Raw genomic sequence first — 14,740 nt, 5'->3', positions numbered from 1 at the left:
CTATTAGGAGTCATAGTTTTTGCAGCTGATATATCTTTAGAAATATAAATGTAATGTTTCAGTGCCTCTGTCCACACATTTTTTAGAGCTTAATCAATGATGAGCAATGCTAGATGTATAATATTGCTATTTCTAAAATTATTCAATGTATTATTTTTCACATTCATCCAGTACTTTTTGTACTCCAACTTTAACATTATACCTAAACACTTGCAAGTGTTGCTATGGTATTGTTCTTGCTTATAGAAGGACATTGTCAACCATAAACTATATTTTTGACCTTCTCAGCTGCTAAGGAGAAAGCACCTCCTCGCTTTTTTTGGTGTGTGCAAATGTATTATATCTCCTAATGGATATTGTTAATTTGATTTTTAGGGCTAGAGTGGTTTCCAGAACTGAGGAATATATTTGCATAAAAATTCAGTCTTGTGCCTGTCATGGATGGGCTGTGTTCATTATTAAAATAATGAGTTCTGGAGGAATCATTCCGTGTTAAAGAATCTCTCCCTATATGCTTTCTGCCATGTTTATTTGTTATTTGTATTCTAGTGGCAGGCACAACAAGCTGGATGCTGGCTACACATTCAGGATGAGTCTGTCAGTAAAGGGACAGAGCTCATAGTCTGACTCCTACCTCCCCAGCACAGAGAATTTTCAGTGTTTGGACAGTCATTTTGGAGTCAATGTTTTGGTTTAAAATACCAATGTAACAAAATCCTCTTTGAAACAGAAGGCAATAACATATTCCACAAATGTTAACCATTTTTAACTAGCTCTTCTTACGTTCTTCTTGAAGACTTCATTTTGCAGAAAATACAAGTGTAACAATGAAATCTCAGACTCAGAGAAGTTTTTGTTTTCTTCCTATGGTAAGCGTTACTTTTCAATGCATTCAATAATAAAATAGATCATCATCTAAAATATCAAGATAGCTTCCATATTTTGGACTTCATACACCAGATCATAAGGGCGATGGGAAAAGACCTGAACAGAAGGGGTTTACTGGTTACTAAAGCTTGGGGACAGATTGAACTGTTAGGCATATGAGCGTAAATCTGGAGTTATGCTCTCAAGAGCAATCAGATTACTCCAGATTTATGCTTGGCTACCTGAGATCAGCATCTGGCCAAGGATTTTTTTTTTGTAAGTACATTTCTGTAATTAGCACTGTCAGTAAAGAGAAATACCAAAAAAGAAAATATTGGGCCATCCAGGTTTTTATAAATACCTTGAACAACTATAAATATTTTTATCAGACATCCTTTATTTTGAATTAAAGGGGACAGAGACTCATGGCAGGCTCTGGTCTGCATTTGGTTCTCTGAAATGATTGATTTCTCTACTGAAATGGTAATTTAAAATAAAACCTACTGTTGAACTATAACCTCCCACCCTCCTTTCCTCATCAAGATAGTTTCTTCTATTACCTATACATAAAAGGTGGAACAGCAGTTGTACAAAGATGAACATACAGAGAGGCTAGAGATGCACCTTTTCTATAGCAAACCATTTTGTATGAACAGTTTTTACTGGACTAATCTAGTAATGTATCTGCAGTATCATGTCTGAAATTATTTCTTTAATCCATAAAAATTTCCTTAATACATAAAAATAATACCTTTAATACATAAAAAATACAGTCATTTCCTTGCTAAGTGTCCAGATCCTCTCTACATGATCATTTAATATTCCACCATTAAACAAAAATCCCCACCGCTGGATTCTCATACCAACCGACTCATATTTGCATCTGCACCTTTAGTTGGACAGAACTTCTGTTTCCTCAAGCTGACAAATGCTTCCATGGTCTCTTTATTCTCTCTTTCTTTGATGTTAGATTTTGTGTTCAATCTATCTCTGTTTCAGGAATTAACGACAGTCTTGCTGCGATTTTCTTCCTAATACAAACATTCTGTTTCCTGAAAGTCTGAGCTCTGTCAAAGGCATTGTATTTCTTCTTTTATGCTATAATTCATTTATTTTTTCACTATTGTAACTTGATTTTCATAACGACATTTCTTATTATTTTTTTGCAGTCTGAATAGCAAACAAGGACTTTCCAGTCAGCCATGATATTTTTGTTTCTTTCTTAATGCACAAGGAGGGGAAAAAAATCCTCCTCTTGTCTAGACGTTCTCATATAGGAAGACAAATTTTTAAAAATACTTCTGAGAAATATTTCCCCATTATAGAAATTACCTTGTGAAAACTTATAATTCATAACAAATTCATGACGATATATTTATTTGCAAAAATTTTCACTATATGCTGTATGCTTTTTGCAACTCTAAAAAGGTTCATGGTCCTTGAAGGTCTGATTCAGATGACTGATTATAAAGTGGATCTTTAGGAGATATTTACAAATGATCAGTCTAGGAACCTTGTGAATCTTTTCAGGGAAATTACAGTACTCCCTTGAGGGCAGCCAAAGAAGTCATGGAAGGATGTAGGTAGGGAAGTTCCTCATTTCAAAAGTGCTTCAGAATAAACTTTAAGTAAAGACTAAAATATTGGTTCATATCTAAAAAAAAAAAAGAGGAAGCAGAGATGAAAATTGTTAAGAAAGAGTCCTAATGTTTGTCTTTGGAAAGGGACCTGGAGACAGCAATGAGAATAACTTCAGTAGAGCAAAAATATTGGAAGCCAAGCTGGAAGGTAACCAACCGCAAAAGAGAAAGCTGGTGCATTTGTTGTAGGCGGTACATCACATGAATTTAGAGATCAGGGGAACAGCTGGAATGCAACCAGTGTTTGAGAAAGTAGTTAGAAAGGGGTATGGAAACTGGGGAATTTCCTGAAAGAAATTTCTGAATTTTCTGAAAAAGGAAACAGGATAGTGAGAAGCTGAGAAGAAAGGTGTCGGAGAGCAGCAATACAGAAACAATAAAAGGAAAGAAGTCAAACTGATGACTGGGGCAGAAGAGAGGGTTAAATATCTAGTGTAGAGCTGAAAACTACTCAAAACTGCACAACCCTGCCAAGGCATGTCTGAAACATATGGTGTTCCCAACAACTCAGGTTTAAAGAGCAGCTCCTTAGGTTTGCCAGTTTACACTAAGAAGATCAGCTTTCAGGTTTATTGTTATCATAATGACAGAGGTTTTTAAGAGTCAGTGTTTCTGTTAAAGATACAATCACAGAGGAATTAATTAGCTCTGGCAGAAATCAGTTTGACGGTGGTACTCAAGAGAATATGGTAGTCAAAAGGGAAACAATGACGACACACACAGCAAGATTATTCCTTTTGCAAAGCATTAGAGAAACTTGTTCGCTGGCACATACAATGAATCAGGAAGTCTTCAACCTCTTCGATGTAAAAGCTAAGTGTGTAATACGTCATTGCCATGCTGAGCAAAACCTGATGTTTTAATAGTCTGTTCACAACAAGATGTATTAATGATTGGCAGAGAAACAAGGAACACAGAAGAATAATTCAGAGAATTAAAGGATCAAAGAGATTTGGCTCTGGTGAGGCAAACAAATAATTTAAAATTTGAAGGGGAAAAGGAGGATAAGAAATAAGGACAAACTCAAACACTAACTTGGAGCAAAACTGACAAAATATGTTCTTTCTTTCCTTGTTCTTTTCTCTCGATTTCTTGTAACTCAATTGAAGAAGACTTCAAAGTTTATTTAATTTACTTTGGTTTTCTAAGCCCAATCAAGAATGCTATACAAGTGAAAGCTTTTTCATGTGGGGTTGTTTTATATCTACAAATGATTGTTTCTATACGTATGATGACTGAATTACAGTGTATGTGCAATGCACCTGGAAGTGCGATTGAAATCTCTTATATATGTGATAATTGCACTTATAAAAGTCAGTTTCAAGTAGTCTCAAGAAGAAATAACAGTTGATCATAGCACAAAACAGATTCTGATCAAATTATCAAGTTTACTTTTTGTCAAGGGGGCTGTATTACCTTGTGCTCTGTTTTCAGGTGGTTTGGAATTCATGTAGGGAAGAGACATGAAGTAGATCTTCAAGTATGAGCTGCTGTGGAGCCCACCGTAAATGCACGACCCTCTGACAGCAATGTGTCTTGCACAATACATACCCTCAAGCTTCTCTCATTGAACAACACAGGAGTTTTTTCCTGTCATCCTCTAGGCCCATCTTGATGCCTGTCATGGGAAATGGCACTGGGGAGGCATTGGTATTTCTTACATCTCTGTTGAGACATCTGCTTTCCTATCATTACTTCTTTACACCATTAGTTTGAACTGTACGAAAATTGTACAGTTCTGCTTTCATTTCTCTGCTATCAGGAGTTTTCCAGGCAAACTGAATACCTTCTAATTTTAAACTGTCAGTGCTTTGCAATGGACTTGCTCTATTAACTGATCTATTAACTGATCATCTCAGCTGCAGTGTGTAACGGAGGGCTGCACCCGGTACATTGTGGGTCACCTCTTGTCCTTAGGGTCTGAATCTTGAAACAGGCATCTTAGTTTTGTTTTGTGCAAATGATGAGCTACCTCTGACTCTGAGCATTCATGGGTCACCAATGCAATCTTGGTGAGGTTCATCCCTGCCACTGGGTGTGCTGTCCTAACACAGATAACAAAAGTGTCCCAGAAGAACAAGCCAGAAACCAAGTAGACAACTAATAAAACCAAGTAACAGGGAATGATATTCAAGGAAAAGACATTCAGAGCACAGACCATAAAGACTCCGACTAAAGGCTGGAGTCATCTCCTATAGAGAACAATGAAAACACTCTCAGCGAGAAGTCCTCTAAATCTCTCAGGGGTGCCAGCAAGGGCTGGATATGTGTGTGGTGCTGTGGGGGTGACTTGGTTCTCACCAGAACACCACATAGTAACACTGGTCTCAGCTGTAGATTCAATAGTAATTATGAAACCTGGCTTTGTTTCTGAAGGGTATTTCTGTGATGGGAATGTTAATTCTTCATGTACTTTCTCCCTTAGTTGCTATTAGTAACAAACTATCTTTTTTGGGGCTTAGAAAAGAATGAAGTTCTTCTTACAAGTCTGTTGACTTGCATTCTGTTACAGTAGATTTTAGGAGGATTTCTCTATAACATAATGCAGAACTATTTCAGTCTGATTTTTTCCAAGGTTGTGAGTGTTTGGATCTCAGTTTTGCATAACTACTTAGCGAAATACTGGATGACAGAAAGTTACTAAAATCAGACTGTTGGGTTTTTTTCTAAAACTGTCACAGATCAAACCACAAGTTATGAGTGGGAAGGAGGGAAGAGGGAAAAGAAAAAGAGTTATGATATTAGACCTCTGAAGAAAGTGGAGTTTTTCTGACAGAGAAAGTAGAGGAAGTTTAGAGACAAGTTAATGTTACAAAAAAAATATGAAAAGATGATTATTGGATGTTAGTTTCTCTCTCAGTATGTGCTTTAGTTGATCAAAAAATGGTTTGCAGATAGAAGCTGTTAAAAAGATCGGTAATACAGATCATAAAAAATGAATTTCTCAGATAGAAAGAGTGGCTTTGGTCCAAAAATCAAATTGAAAATTAAATTATAGAAAGTAGTAATATAGCAGGATAATTGCCAATATGTTCAGATGAGATAGCAGATAAGAGAAAATTATTTGGTAAGAAAATGACAATAGTATCTAGAAAAACACTTTTAAAAAAGTCACTGTTTTTATTGTCTACAGGGAATAAAACCGCCTTTTAAGAAAATTATGAGATTTTCTGGCATAAGAATTAAATAATGGCGAGATAACAAGGAGCTTGCATAAAGACTTATTTAAAATCCTATTGTATAGAGAAAAAGCCTAAATATATTACTTTCATCCACAAAGCTGAAAATTATTATTTGTCTCTAATTTCTGTCAAGGTTCCTTAAATTACCAGCATTACCAAATTTTTTCCTTACAATACCTGGAAGCATATACACATGAGAAGACAGGAACTCTTAAGGACAGAGCTCAGGATGGGGTTGAGCCCAGACATGGTGAAGGTCCTGGGTGTGGCAGTTTGAAGCCATGTGGCTGGGATGGACCACCTCCGGCCATAGACCAACAGATCTGAAGACAGTGGAATTGCCCCACCTTGCTGTAGGCACAGCTTGCAGCTTTAGACAATGCAATCGGATTCTTCTCTTTTCTCTTTGCCTTGTAGCGCTTGCACCACCAGTGTGGTGCCACAGCTACAACTAAAGACTTGAGGTTATGGTTGAAAAAGGAGGGGCAAAGAAAGGCGTTATCACTCCCTGCTGCTGTAAATCTGCCTGAGACACCATAGCCAGGTGAGATTAAGACACCTGAAAGTAAGCATCTACATGGGTGCTATGTGTCTAAGCTCCTTTTGTAGCCAGTAGAGATATGGCCAACATTCAGCAGAATATCTGCCTAGGCTTCATTGGCTGCACTGAAGTGTCACTGTATGGACTGCTAATATACATTAGCCTGAACACAGGGTCTTCTAGGGCTGTTTTGAATGCTTTGTGTAACCTTCAACTTGTTCCAATCAACTTGTTCAAGTAAGTTTAACATACGTAAGGAAGGTACACACTGCTTAAAAGTGTAAACCAGTTTTTTATTGTCAAATGTGTACAATAGATAGTTGGGACTAATGAATTCGTAGTGCAAGCATTTCTGTGCTCTCCATCTCCACTAAGCCAGCAATGAGTCTTTGCTGAACAGCAATCATAAGTTTCTGAGTTGCCATCTTCTGACTCCTGACTGTTTTGCTAACGCTTCTATATGTTTCCCTGTTTGCATTTTTTTCTCATGAGTTGTGGTCTATGCACGTTCTCACAGTTCTTATAACTTAGCAACATCCTCAGAAGTCTGAGCTCATCTTATGCAGTGGGTCTGTGTCAAAACTAGACATGAGGAGCAGGTAGACAGACAGCTGAGAACATAGGTAGGAGGAAGGAAACGCTTAGGTGACCCAGGACATCCACAAAAGACAGGCAGACATGGTGCTGGTCCTATGGGGAATTGCACCCTCTGGAGTAGAAGCTGAAGGTCAGGCAGGACATTGGACATGGCTTTAGATGTCAGGTTGAAGGCAAATGAACCAAGCCCTGCACAAGGTAAATGTAAACATCGAGTGCACCTGTAGAGACCTACATGTGGATACTTAAATGTAGAGACCTCAGCCTTGAACTGAATCTTTCCCTAGATGCTTAGGCAACCCAGATGCCCCAGATGCATCAGCCACCCAGATGCTCGATAGCATAAATTGGGTGAGATGTATCCAGGCCATACAGACTAAGAGTATGATTTTGCTTTGAAGAGCATGTACTCCAAAACCATTAGCTCAATCCAAATGCGCCACTTCTTGCCTGCCACGTTAGATGCTGCTTTACTTAATGTGTGTGAGACTCCACCTGTTTCATTTATTCTGGACATGCTGGCTATTCATGCATCAAACCAGCATTTACAAAGACTTTCTTGGATAATATGGAGTCATTCCAATATAGGCACTGTGAGATGATTTGCCTTCTCTTCCTGACTCTAGCAGCTGTTGTCTTCCGTAGCTCTGGCTTCACGGTTGTTACTAGTAAAACCACATTTATTTTTTTTTTTTTTTTGGGAAAGACTGTCTCTTTGATGAAAGAGTACCATCTATGATGCTTGCAGCTGGCAGTACGTTCTCTAGGCACTAAAAATCCATACCCAGGAAGATGCTGGGTGCAATGGATATAGACAAAGCAGACAAAATGGACAAGGTGGATGTGGTAAGTGTGTTTTTGTTCCAAATATAAAAAGTGTTTTGTGAGCAGAAAATTAGATGAATACTATAGGTCCCTATGACTGTGAATAGAAGAATATTCACAGGGAACATGTTGCACTTATGCATTAAGGCTCAGTCTATCTTTGTACTGAGTTGGGAGGAGACTGCTAACCAGTACATGTTGAGCTTGGCTAATTTTATGGACTGCATTGCATAAGTGCTTATTTCTTTGCGAAATAAAACATAAATTTAAATGTAACTCTCCATGTTTGCTAGCTCGAGGACTGAGGTGAGCCTTTTGTTTTGTATAGATTGCTTGGGTACTTAATAAAACACTCTGGCATAGCTACAGCTTCCCATTTCTTGCAATTGAACGGACAACAGTAAGTATTTGAACAAAACTGCAGGGCTTCTTATGCTTAAAAATATGTAAAAAATATTTCCAAGCTCTGGCATTGGTTCTGGTCGCTACTAACAAGAAGCAAAAGGAATTTTAAACTATCAGATAAGGTAAAACAGAAAAAAACTACAATACTAACTGAAATTGAAGTATTTACAAAATGCTTAGGAAAATGTAGTGGTGCGGATATCAGAATCTTGAAAAACTCTTCTTGCTTTCGTTCCTCTCTAGTCTTTACTTTCATCTGCACAGGGAACAACAGTGCAGAGGCTTTTTGGCTGTAGATGACACTTTGTTAGCATCATGTGTGTTCATGCTTATATTGGGTCCAGCACTGAGATGTGCCCGGAATGTAGAGTCCATCTCCACCCCACAGATTTTGGGGGTTCGTTATCAGTCTGAGCAGGTGCTTCATTAGTTTTCAGTAGCGCTTGGTATTGTCTGTTGTATTATACTGGCAATGGTGTGGTCTGTGACTTGTTTTCTTTCTCCTCGCTCCAGCACTGTCTGTGTACTAAGATTCCAGGGCATGGATCCTGTCCTTCAAGATCTTAGAATCATAGAATCATAGAATTGCCTAGATTTGAAGGGACCTTTCGGATCATGGAGTCCAACCATCAACCTAACTCTGACAAAACATGTCACTAAACCATATCTTTAAGCACTATGTCTACCTGTCTTTTAAAAACCTCCAGGGATGATGCCTCAACCACTTCCCTGGGCAGCCTGTTCCAATGCTTCATAACCCTTTCAGTGTAAAATTTTTTCCTAATACCCAGTCTAAGCCTCCCCTGGTGCAACTGGAGGCCATTTCCTCTTGTCCTATCGCTTGTTACTTGTGAGAAGAGACCGACCCCTAACTCTCTGTGTTTCCTCCCATACTTGTCATATAATGACAGAACGGTCATGTGTGTCTACGGTCTTTCTTTGTCTACAGTCTACGGTATTTCACCCTTTCTTATTTGTGAACCTGATTATATATTAGGGATGTAATGAACAATTAGAAAGGACATAACTTGACACAACAAGGGAAGTGTTTGGGGTTTTCTGTCTTTTTTTAGTTTTCAGGAAATAAAGGATTAGCCGTGTGGGGCAGCACAATTCTAATAAAATCCCTTTAGCTTGCTGGGTTGGGTTTGGGATTTTTTGTCTTTTTTCTTTGTGCTGGACCACCAGAAACATTGATATTTCAGAGGCATCTGAAAAGAAATCATGGCATTCCCAGCCAGTGTATAGGATTTTCTAGATCCGTGCAGAGATTTTTAAAGAAGCTAACACAGAAGGTCAGAAAAAAAAGAGGATCATAGAAGTGAATCAGAGTTTGGTTATCCCAGTCAACCTTTGGAGAAAAATTCTTCCATATGACCAATTTGCAAGCTCTACTTTACAGAAGAGTACCTAGAATCTGGCACAATGTTGGTAAGCGATGGTAAAAGGGCAGCTTAACAGTTTAGCAGCAGGCCTGCAACCTTATTCTCCCCTATCCACCTCCCCTGAAGCTCGAGACCCACTGAAATGCAAGACAAGAACACTGTCACCTTTTCCTCATTGCTGGAATAGACAATCATCTGACACAGGAACTGTGAAATATGAGCTAAAGAACACTTTTTAAAAAAATGAAAGAAACCCTATGAAACTCCCATTCATGCACATCCTTTCCCTCTGGCATACATTTCCCCGTGCTTGTGACATTCTCCCACAGAAAAGGCATTTACAGAAACAGAGCTTTCTGGTGACTTACAGTTCTTGTAAGTGTTGTTTAGAGAATAAATTGTTTGTATTGTAAGAGGGGGACAATTCTAGTTTGATACTGAAGTACAAAACATGAAAAGGAGGGCTTTAAGAACTTTTTTATCAGCAAATTTTTTTTTAGGAAAAAAAATACTTTGATTTTTGTTTCTAAGAAGTCCTATAGGCTCTGTCCACTTGTCTGGAAAAATTGTGATGTTTTTCCTTTATATACCTTATGCTTTGTTCCAGCAGTGAAACTAATATAGTGAATCTCATTAAGAGATTGAGTAATTGAGAATGCATCAATGCAAAATGCACTTCCACTGTAACAGAACTGATTTCAGATCCTGGCTGTTATCCAGAAAATCACCACAGCTTGGCAATGGAGTGGAAAATCTGCATTCTCTGTGACTGAAAGTGAGAAAAATTATTAAGGTTAATTCAAGATCATTTTGGTAACTCAGAAGACAAAATTGTATTTGTGCCTAGAAACATTGACTTTTTTTTGGAAACAAATAGTACTAGGTTTTGTCAATATGTTTTCTGTAAAAAGTTGGTTAATGATCTGTGAATACAGTAGAATTTATTGTTAATTTTTATAAAAGGTGATCCCCATGTAGTGTATAGAGCACTGCCTTAAATGCTGCTAGCACAGGGAAATTCAGGTTCTATTATGCAGTCAATAATTCATAAACCTCCCTGAATTTAAAACCTAGGTCTTCAGAAGGAAGGATACTGCTTTAAAATAACTTTCAGAAAGTGCCCCATGATTAGTAATATCCTAACGAATATTTACGAGCTATGGTCTGAAAGGAGATCACTTTAACATGATGCCTCTAATATGCAATAAAAATAGAGTAAATTAAGTATTGGCCATTAGGTCTGGATCTATATAAAAGGAATAATTTTCTCTGTTACAATAGAGCAATCCATGAACTTGTTCATTTGAATGAATGAAGTTATATGTATGTGTAAGTAAAGTAAGTGAGAGGAAAATTAGTACTTGGTATTAAAGAGGATTCTCAAAGTTACAAATGCTTTGAATAGATGGCAGAAAATCCATAGTGACAACTGAAAGTAAGATGAGGTAGCAATGGAAAGTTGGTTATCAGCACAGAAAATCATGAAAATAGTAAGCAAGTAGGTTCTCTTCTAGCATTTGCACATCAGGGTGTGACAGTCATAGATCCATAGCTTTTAACAAAATGCTTTTCTCACGCCAAAAACCTCTTCCAGTCCAACACTTACCTAAACGAAAGCATAAGGCTATAAGTATTCTTTTAATGGAAAAACGGTATATTTGACTTGTTGATGTTAAAGAAATTTATGTAGACAAGACACTATTATAACACAGAGAAGTTGTCAATAACTGTAGCCCAGTAAGTGAAATAACAAAGTGAAACAACAAAGTGAAATGTCTGTAGTAAGCACTGTTAGAAAATCAAGCTACTGTGGGAAGCGAAAGTGTTCAGGTGATGCATCTGGAGGGATGTGTCCCGTTCTGGTCTCCCCAGTACAAGAACATGCACACATGAAATAGGGACAAGATCAATGTGCTGAAAGGTTGACTGGAAGTTGGCTGAGCCGTTGGGCTCAGAGGGTTGTGATCAGCAGCATGAAGTTCAGATGGAGGCCAATCACCAGTGGCGTACCGCACGGTTTGACACTGGCACCAGTACTGTTTAACATCTTCATTAATTATCCGGATTATGGAACCTGCAGCAAGTCTGCAGATGTTACAAAACTGGGAGGAGTAACAGAGTTCAGAGGGACCTCAACAGGCTGGAGAAATTGGCCGGGAGGAGCCTCATGAAGTTCAACAAAGGGAAATGCAAAGTCCTGCACCTGGAGAAGATATCAATACATGCTGTGGGCCACCCAGCTGGGAAGCAGCTTGGTAGAAAAGGGCCTGGGAGTCCTGGTGGGCAAGTTGACCATGAGCCAGCAACGTGCTGCAAAGAAGGCTTGAGGGGTACTTATCATTGTGAATAAATACCTGTTGGGAGACAGCAAAGAAGACAGAGCCAGGCTCTTCTCTTTGGGGCTCAGTGACAAGGCAAGGGGCAATGGGCCCACTTTCCTGATCACTTGCGTGGGGGATCTGTTTGTCATGGTGTTGTGCGGGCTGCCAGCCCTGATGCCCTGATGTGACCAAGTCAGAGCAAACTGATTTGTTTCTGTGGGGGAAAGAATAGCACAAAAAGAATGCCGTAGGTGGATGTCAGAAGTTGGTATTTCCTGTTCTTAACAGGACAACCTGTTAAAAAAATTTACAGCCTGTCACTGAGTTCCACATACTGTAGAATGCAAAGCAACGTTGTTTGTGTTAGGAATATTGAGAACATTATGTATATTATGTGTGAACCTTGTTTATTGCTGTGTGATTTTCATAGGAATCAGTTATACCTTTGTGATATTTTTTTCTTTTCAAAGAGAGAAATTGGAAAATGCCAAACAACAGAGAATGAGAGGTAAACTAGCTGAACATCCCTCGACTATGTTTCTTGAAAAGTTTTGTTGAATTTTATCAACAGTTTTAGACTTACTACTGTTATTGTTCACTTACCTGCTTCTGAAAAAATCCTATAGGAAACAGTTGAGCAGAAAGTAAGGAACAGAATCAATATAATTTTAATAATAGTAATTTCCTAGAATTGACATACAGATTAATACAGTGGGTTTTATTGTTGTTATTTTTTGGTGTGAGTATTTTAAACCATGTTCTCTCTTTTTACATGCGTAGTAACTGGTAAAGCAAATAGGTTATTATGAAAAAAATCAGCAGGCATTAATCTAAGTTATCTTCAAAAAATATTGTTATCAATGTGCAAAGGTCAACGCAGAAAACTTCCTATGGTTTAGACACTGTTTGAGTAGTTCAGACTCTGGAGAAATGGTAATGCTTCTGTTTCCTTTGATAGCACCAATCATCCATTAGATATTAGAATTCAATATGAATTCATCAGGATTTAATACATATGGAAAACTAAGTTATCCAGATATAAACTTTAATAAAGAAATTTTCAAAATTTCATTTTTTAGGCCAATTTGAATTCTGACACCTATATGCATTTGAAGTTCTATTGATCTTGTGGAGTCACAAATAAAATGCAAAATGCAGATCAGTGGTGTATGGTAAAGTACAGCCCATCTTGTGAAGATGACCAACTTACTGTCAAACAATACCTGATCTGTTGATTTGTAAAATCAGATCTAGGAATTAATACATTTAGGAAAAGTAATTATAGGAGAGTATTCAGAACCAAATGTATTCATACACCAGAGATCAGTTACTTTCATCTACTTCCAAGTAAAAATATCTTCATATTAGAAATGGTCCTTTCTCTAAGAATTGTCTTAAGGGATTTAATAGTCACAATGAATTAAATTTGACTGCTCTGCAGTTTTCAGGCTGTGCTGTAGTGACCAGTGGTCTTCCTTGATCATGTGAGGCCAAATCCTTGAAAACTGCTTATATTTTCATAAAGCCTGTGTAAAGCAAACACTATTTCTTGGTTTCTGCCAGATAAATTGCACTTAACCATGCTGTTAAATGATACCCTAATTGTTTAAGTCACTGATGTGGCAGAGAGGGTATGTGATTTAAGGCCAGGCTGGAAAGTCATCTAAGGAAAGGATACATCTACAACATTACATTATGTATATTTGGACTGTATTTTGAATGTAATGTTAACTTTGAATAAATTGCTCCATTATCAGTTTTTCTTCTTTCTTGCTTGAACTAGCGCAATGTGGCAATTACTGAGGATAGCTATTAGTCCTTGTCGTTCTTTCAGTGGTGAGCTTGATGGAGTTTGATCTAAAGAGATATACTGCATATTCAGAAAATTAAAAGTATAACATAAATCTGCTGGTGAATTATTCTTTAGAGAGCTTTAACATTCGTGAGTTTATCTGGTGCACAGGCAGGGCAAACAATGATATAGGTAAGCTGAAATTCTTGCTGCCTGCCTAAGTTGTTTGCAAGTACAAAACTTGTTTTTCCTTGGGAGGTTTCATGCTCACGGGCAAAGGAACTCCATCGTGTTACTGTAAATACATAGTGGATTTAAAGATTAAAGACCCACATATCAGGTCTCTTACAGTCATGCTCAATTTTATCTGTGTGATTGCACTCACTATTGTTCAAAGCGTAAACTTCTGGCTAACTTGATCAGCTTGAGAGAAGATTAGTTTTTAACCTCATTACGGAATTCAGTTCACTCAGACGAGTTGCTCACAAACTTCCGAGTTTAAATAAAAACTTAATAGGTTTATAATTAGCTGTGCTTTTTAACTGCCTTGCAGAATTGACTGGAAATTGTTCTTTTGACTAAGCACGATCGGTATGACCTCGGAAAGCAGCTGCCTTGTTGATGCTGAGGGTGTCCATGGTCTTTGTGTTACTGGCAGATGATGCAGATGCAGCGGGGGACAGAGGAGCAGAGAGTTTGTATCCTCAGGACAGCAGATGGCACTTCTTGCTGCGATACCGTCCCTTGAAATAACTTATTCATTCTTGCAAGCTCTCGTTTTGCTTTTCATTTTTGCAGTCTAGCCATGGAGATTTGAAGGCTAAGTCTGCACATATTAGGTATAGTCCAAGGCTTTGTAATACATTAGAAAGAAAGCCAAGGGACATCTGCAATTCAGCTTTCTGTGCCCTCTGAGAGTAGGAATAATAGAGTTACTACTTTTTTTGTTCTATGAAATCTGTGGAAAAATGAGTCTGTTTTGTCCCTCTGAACTTTGTACTTGTCCTTCGAAGGTAAAGGACTGCAGACTTTTTCGAAGTGTATCTCCTTTCACCATACAAAACCCTTGTAACTGGTTAAAAAAAGTGCCAGATTGCCTTTAAAGACATTTTTTAAACAATAGTAGTACATTCCAGGAGTATGTTTGTTTATGTACCTTTTGACTTAGTCTTTCAGCTTTTCACC

Source organism: Rissa tridactyla, chromosome 3, assembly GCF_028500815.1.
Source record: "Rissa tridactyla isolate bRisTri1 chromosome 3, bRisTri1.patW.cur.20221130, whole genome shotgun sequence".
Taxonomy (NCBI): domain Eukaryota; kingdom Metazoa; phylum Chordata; class Aves; order Charadriiformes; family Laridae; genus Rissa; species Rissa tridactyla.
The sequence above is the reverse complement of the archived record's forward strand: the minus strand, read 5'-3'. Positions refer to the sequence as shown.